Consider the following 6,378-nt stretch of genomic DNA (forward strand, 5'->3'; position numbering starts at 1 on the left):
AATATTAACCAATATAATTATAACATAATAGTTAAAGAACCTACTAACCATCACAAGAACTCTCATTCAATCCAAAATAGTTGAAGAATCTACTGGCCAACGTCATAACTCTCAGGTAAAGCACAAAATGATGAAATTCCAAATGTTCCAAGCCGCATACGTATCCCGTAAGCGTAAGTTCAAAACCTGTCACCCCCCCCCCCCCGGCTCGGGTTGAAAAGATGGGGCAATTTTATTGGAAGTGAAACATTAAGAGCGAGCTCGTTACATTTTGTTTGATCCCACAAATGATTTTGTATTAGAGGTATACTTGAGGCCAATTATTAGACCTACATGAGGCAAAATGTATAGACATATTTCTGGTGATCAAGCATTTTGGACTCAAACTCGGGGGCGTGTTACGACCAGTTATTTCTGCCGAAGAAACACCGCAGATTTGGAATTATGAAATCTAATAAATTATTCTTCCACAATTCTTGAGTACTGTCCCAGCTTCTGCCTGTACCATGTGAGTTTTACATCATCATCAATCCGATTTAGTAACTTTGCCTGCTCTTGCTTACTTCTACCAGGAATGGGGCCAATTTCATGGATAATTTGCTTAACCCACAAAGTATTGCTTTACGCACAGGTTACCAGCCTAAACTCCATGTGATTTTCATGCTCATCAAACAACAGCTGAATACCAATCACAAGCAATATTCATCACATGGCAATTTGGTTGGTAATCGAGCATGACCTAGAGCCAATATTGGGGGGGGGGGCCTAGCAGGGTGGATCCAGACATTTTTTCAGGAAGGCGTGCTGAAATGTAGACTGGTTATTTTGTCCGGATACTTATTTTCTCCGGACATTACGCCTCCGAAAATCAGTTTCGGGGGGGGGGGGGGGGGGGGGGGGGGGGGGGGGGGGGGCTTGAGCCATATTTTCAATGGGGAGCGCTGATAAAATACTACAATCAGGCAGACTATATTAACTAAAAGTGTACAAATGCACCCTTCTCACGACTATTTAGGGGGAGACCGTTCGCAAGTACGTCACATTCTTACATTTTGCTAGTGCAATTTTTTTTAAGGACTTCTTTTGGGGGGGGGGGATGGGCTAGACACTATTATTTGTAGAACCCCCACTGCTAGCACTGCCTCCTGACACTAGGGTGGGAGATGTACATTCTGATGTATGCGCTGTAATTACATGGACCACTCACAAGTTGAACGCTCGAAATTCGATAACATGAGGGTGGCATATTTATGGTGTAAATCGAGGAGCAACCATACAAAATGATGAATCAACCAATTTTCTAAGCCGCATACGCATTTCGTACGCTAGTTCCATAATAGCAAAGCTGTTAATATTTTGGGGTGGGTAGGGGAGACGTAAAAAAGGGCACTCGCCTCATTTTCAACGGTCACCTTGACTTATAGAATCAAAGAGAGGTTTAATTTACGATATTTTTTTAAGCAAAAGTGAATTATAACAGTTCACTGATGATTTTACTAAAGTCAATATCCAGACCTCAGTACTCAGTTGTATGGCTGGTATCATTCGAAAAATCCTGGAAACCGTGACCTCTTTTCAATTATTGCCAATAACTGCTTTGTTTTATTACCAATTGGTAAATTAGTCGAAACCGAAAGGTTGAAAGAATTAAGGACTCTGTATAGCTGCTATTTTTTCCAGTAGTTGTCTGATTTTAAGGTCAAACAATGGTAAGTAATTAGTTGTCCATAAAGCCCCTTTGCTTATTCTTCCAAATGTTTACCAATACGTTTACAATTGTTGAAGAATCTGCTGGCCAACGTCATAACTCTCAGGTAAAGCACAAAATGATGAAATTCCAAATGTTCCAAGCCGCATACGTATCCCGTAAGCGTAAGTTCAAAACCTGGTCCCCCCCCCCCCCCCCCGCTCGGGTTGAAAAGATGGGGCAAACTTATTGGAAGTAAACATTAAGAGCGAGCTCATTACATTTTGTTTGATCCCACAAATGATTTTGTATTAGATGTATACTTGAGGCCAATTATTAGGCCTACACGAGGCAGAATGTATAGACATATTCTGGAGATCAAGCATTTGGGAGTCAAACTCGGGGGCGTGTTACGACCAGTTATGTCCGCCGCAGAAACACCGCAGATTTGGAATCATGAAATCTAATAAATTATTCTTCCACAATTCTTGAGTACTGTCCCAGCTTCTGCCTGTACCCTGTGACTTTTACATCATCATTAATCCGATTTAGTAACTTTGCCTTCTCTTGCTTACTCCTACCAGGGATCATGGGCCAATATCATGTGGCTGCTAAGCACAAACATTTGCTTAGCACAAAAAGTCTTGCTTAGTACGAACAGGTTACCAGCCAAAACTCCATGTGATTTTCATGCTCAGCAAACAACAGCTGAATACCAATCACAAGCAATATTCATCGCATGGAAATTTGGTTGGTAATCCTCTTTTTATCAAGGAAGAATTTTCATGCCAAGAAATTTGTGTGCCAAGCAGCTTCATGATATAGGCCCATGTCATCGCTGACTGAGCCTGACTGATGACTAAATCGAGTGACTGACTATTTAAGTGAGGATAAGCAATTCCAATAAATGCGTGGCTAAATAATTAGGAAACAAAACCCTTACTTATAGGCAACAATCAGAATCATTTGTTACTATCTCTGATCAGTAACAAAGGTTCCTTACTTTCCAGAATGCGAGACTTTTGAGACGTTGGTGGCAGCAAACACACCGGCCCTTTTCAATTGTTTACGTTATTTTTTTTTAAAGCGCGCATGCTCAATATGACGCAACAATGGAAAAGGGACCGGTGTTTGCTGCCACCAACGTCTCAAAAGTCTCTCATTGTTTTTGGAACACTGAATTCCCCCTCTTTTTCATCTCACATGTTGTAGTTGTACATTGCTGGAAGTGTAGCACTACATGTATCTCTCTGCACAGAGAAACTTGTTACTACTGCATTTACATGAATCTGATTCCCACACATTAAAAAGTATATTTTGGGGGTGGAACATTACTACCATTTTTCTCACATAGTATATGTCTAGTTGGGTCGCTGGCACAAACTTGTGTTTCTTCACCGGCAGTTTATCAAAAGCTTGTTGTATTGCCTCTGTCGTATCTGATACTATTTGCAAACGGTTCTCTCTGTTAAAGTCCTGTAATTTTTGATATCTTGACACATTTTCTCTTCCATACTCAAGCATTTTCAGTGATAATAATTGCCCCCATGCACAGTTATAAGCTACTTGCTATTTTTTTCTGCAATGCAGGCTTGGCTTTCAAAACTAATCAAAAGTCGTCTTGCTCTGTGGCTGCAAGATGTTGAGACCAACTTGAAAGGTCATGTTAGAGTTGCACTGCGCCTCCCTCTGCTAAGTACAGCTTCTTGCTTCCGTTGAGAAGTGGCACTTGTTGCATGACAGAACCTCTGTAACAGCAAGGCCTGTGTGTTTTCCTTGCACTGCTAGTAGCTGAGGCCGGCCATCACAGTCAGGATTCGCACGCTGATGGTCCAGGGTTGCTTGAACGGTGGTTTCAACTGTAGTGTTGACATCAACAAACATGTGTCCGCCTGGGTTCAAGTACTCGGTTCCTTCCCTCTGGAGTATGCTGATCGATGTGTCTATCAAAACAAACTCAGCGTACAAAATTCCCCATTCGGTTAGTAATTTAGTAAAAAAATGCCCTACACGCGTGCACACCACTGATTACTAGCGCCCATTGGATAAACGCTCAAGTTGCGTTAGCTTCCGGCTCCACGTTAATTTAATATAGCTCTATATTCCAATGCTATCTAATGGCCGGTGGGCGTGGTTAAATTGAATTGACGACACTAACGAACCGGATAGTTCGTTACTCATACACCCAATTACAAGTTTGCCAGAAAATCATGTTCTTATTTTTGTGCGCATTCTAAAAGCGTTCATTATGCATTTCAAAGTAAAATTGAAAATTCACGCCATAATAATGGTTTTTGCTTACTCTATGGGCTCCGTGCGCAACCAAACGTGGGCGCCCTTTTACCTGGCAACGACGTCCCATTGGCGGGACATTTAGCTGGTAGACGCGCACCGCTCCTTGTGTGACCCGCGTACACCAGGGGATTTGTACTTGTACACGCAGTGGTATGGGGGCGCGCGTCGCGGCAAAATTGCAGTCAGGCAAGATGGCGTCGGTCGGTCACCCCCAACTGTACTCGCTTTGCCGGTGAGGGGGTACTTGTGAACGGAGCGGATAAACAGTTAAGTAAACTTAAGATTTATGAACGGGAATGTTAAGAGCTTGATGAAATATCACTTACTGTGAAATTTCTCCTGAAAATTTTGCTTTAGCAAGGCACTAGAGAACGAAATAATCTAAGTGCGCCACATTAGGGGCCGCGCCAAGTTAGGGGACATCAGAAATATACACTGTTGTTTTTATGAGGTCAGGATTCCAGTCAACAGATGCTGAAGCGCCCTCTATGGTTCATGCTTGCGATTCATACCATCATCTGTCAGCAACAAGTGACCTCACCCAATGCTTTCTCCTGCTTACGACACGCGTTATGCACCTCACATTGACCCTTTCCCCCACTGGCATAGATAATGGTGGCCAAGGTTCGATTCCCCGCTCGGACCATGTGTGCTGCGCTGTGCTCCGTGGTCAGACATGGGTCGTGTGGCGGCATATTAATGCGCCTTAACATGCTTGCGGCTCGACCACTATGTAACCGCGTCCTTTGCAATTCAGCTTCACATATCTGCGAGTAAGGGTATTTATCCTCCAACTTAATATATTATTAATGAATAGAGGTCAAATGAACATGCGAATTGATGGCCCTAAGAATCTTCTCACAAATCTGTCCTAAAGTCATCGCACCGCTTTTTGTTGAGTTTCGAATGGCTTATAGGCCGCTATCTTCTGTCGATCTGTGCGTGATGTGTCCCATCACATTCACCAGAAATGTTAACTGACCACGTTTTTCCGTTTCAACTAGTTATTTATATTCCGAACAAAAATAATGTAACACCATGAGAACTACGTCGTTAATCTACTACTAATCTAACACAAAGCATTATTTTTTCGTGAACAGATTTCAATAAAGCTACAGGGTAAAGATCTAAAAATGTGAAATCCAAAAATTCTATTTAAACATATATCATGATTTTGAGATTTTCCAACAATGTGGCTTTCACTCATCCGACAACGTGAAACATTCTGATCTAAAATGTCTTCCAATCAATGCTTTTAAAATTGAGGTGGACAATCATCATTCATATGCAGTATATCCAAGAAATTGATCCGTGTTGAAGTAAAGGACTCCTTCAGTAAAACTGTTCATCGTTGATTTTGAAATCAACGATGCTAGCAAACTACTACAATTATCTATAATAAAAATAACACCCTTCTTTTAAATGAAAAGGTTCCATAGAATTCATCCCAATTGGTAGAGGTGGCGGGCTATTACACCCTGGCCTTAATCGGGTGTACGAATAAAAAAAAAAAAAAAAATTGAAAAAATATCAAAATTCTGTCACAATCTACTTTTTACTGGTGAATCTTTTTTAATTATGGTAGTTGTCGATGCGGTCTGTTATCCGTTTACATCATTTAAAGTGATGTTTCCCGGGCTATTTTTGAGTTTCATCTCGAAAAAATACATTCCTTTTTCGAAATTGCAATTTGTTCAGCAATACAAAATTACTCACTTGTGCATGAGACATATACCGAAAAAAAGTCGGCCTATGTTTATTAATTTACAATTTCGATTTATTGGCTGCCAGACAATAACTCCGTTCTCCCGGGGTAATGTAGACTGGGAGCCAGTCTGATTGCAAAGCGGATCTGTTTGTACCAAAAACAAAAACCTTTTGTTTCAGAGGGATGCAGATGTCCCGAAAAAGGTTGGAATGTTTAAAAACATACATGTTGAAATGTATTAATAGAAAAAATTCGAATTTATTGAGCACGGGGAACGCTATTCTAAAATCAGCTGAAAATGCACAGAAATTTAACAAGCGATAATAATTAAAAAATTACTTATTAATCCATCATAACATAAAATTAATCACCATTTAGACTAATTAAAACTAACATGAACCTACTCAAGGGCGGATCCAGAAAACAAATTTGGTCCCCCAAATAGTGGGTCCAACAAATTACGGCGTAGGGTAATTCTAAATGCTCTGTGGTGCGATCTGAGGCAATTTCTGACAATTTTCACCACATTTTTGTTAGGAGAAGACGGTGGTGTACGCAGTGCCTTCAGTGCCTATTGCGACATCACTTAAATAAACAAATTGGGTTCTGTTTTTTACTGGGGGCATGGCCCCCGTTGCCCCCCCCCCATCCGCCTTGAGCCTGCTATAACTGTTATTTTAAATTAAAG

The sequence above is a fragment of the Patiria miniata genome, unplaced genomic scaffold (genome assembly GCF_015706575.1).
Source record: "Patiria miniata isolate m_02_andy unplaced genomic scaffold, ASM1570657v1 HiC_scaffold_7, whole genome shotgun sequence".
Taxonomy (NCBI): Eukaryota; Metazoa; Echinodermata; class Asteroidea; order Valvatida; family Asterinidae; genus Patiria; species Patiria miniata.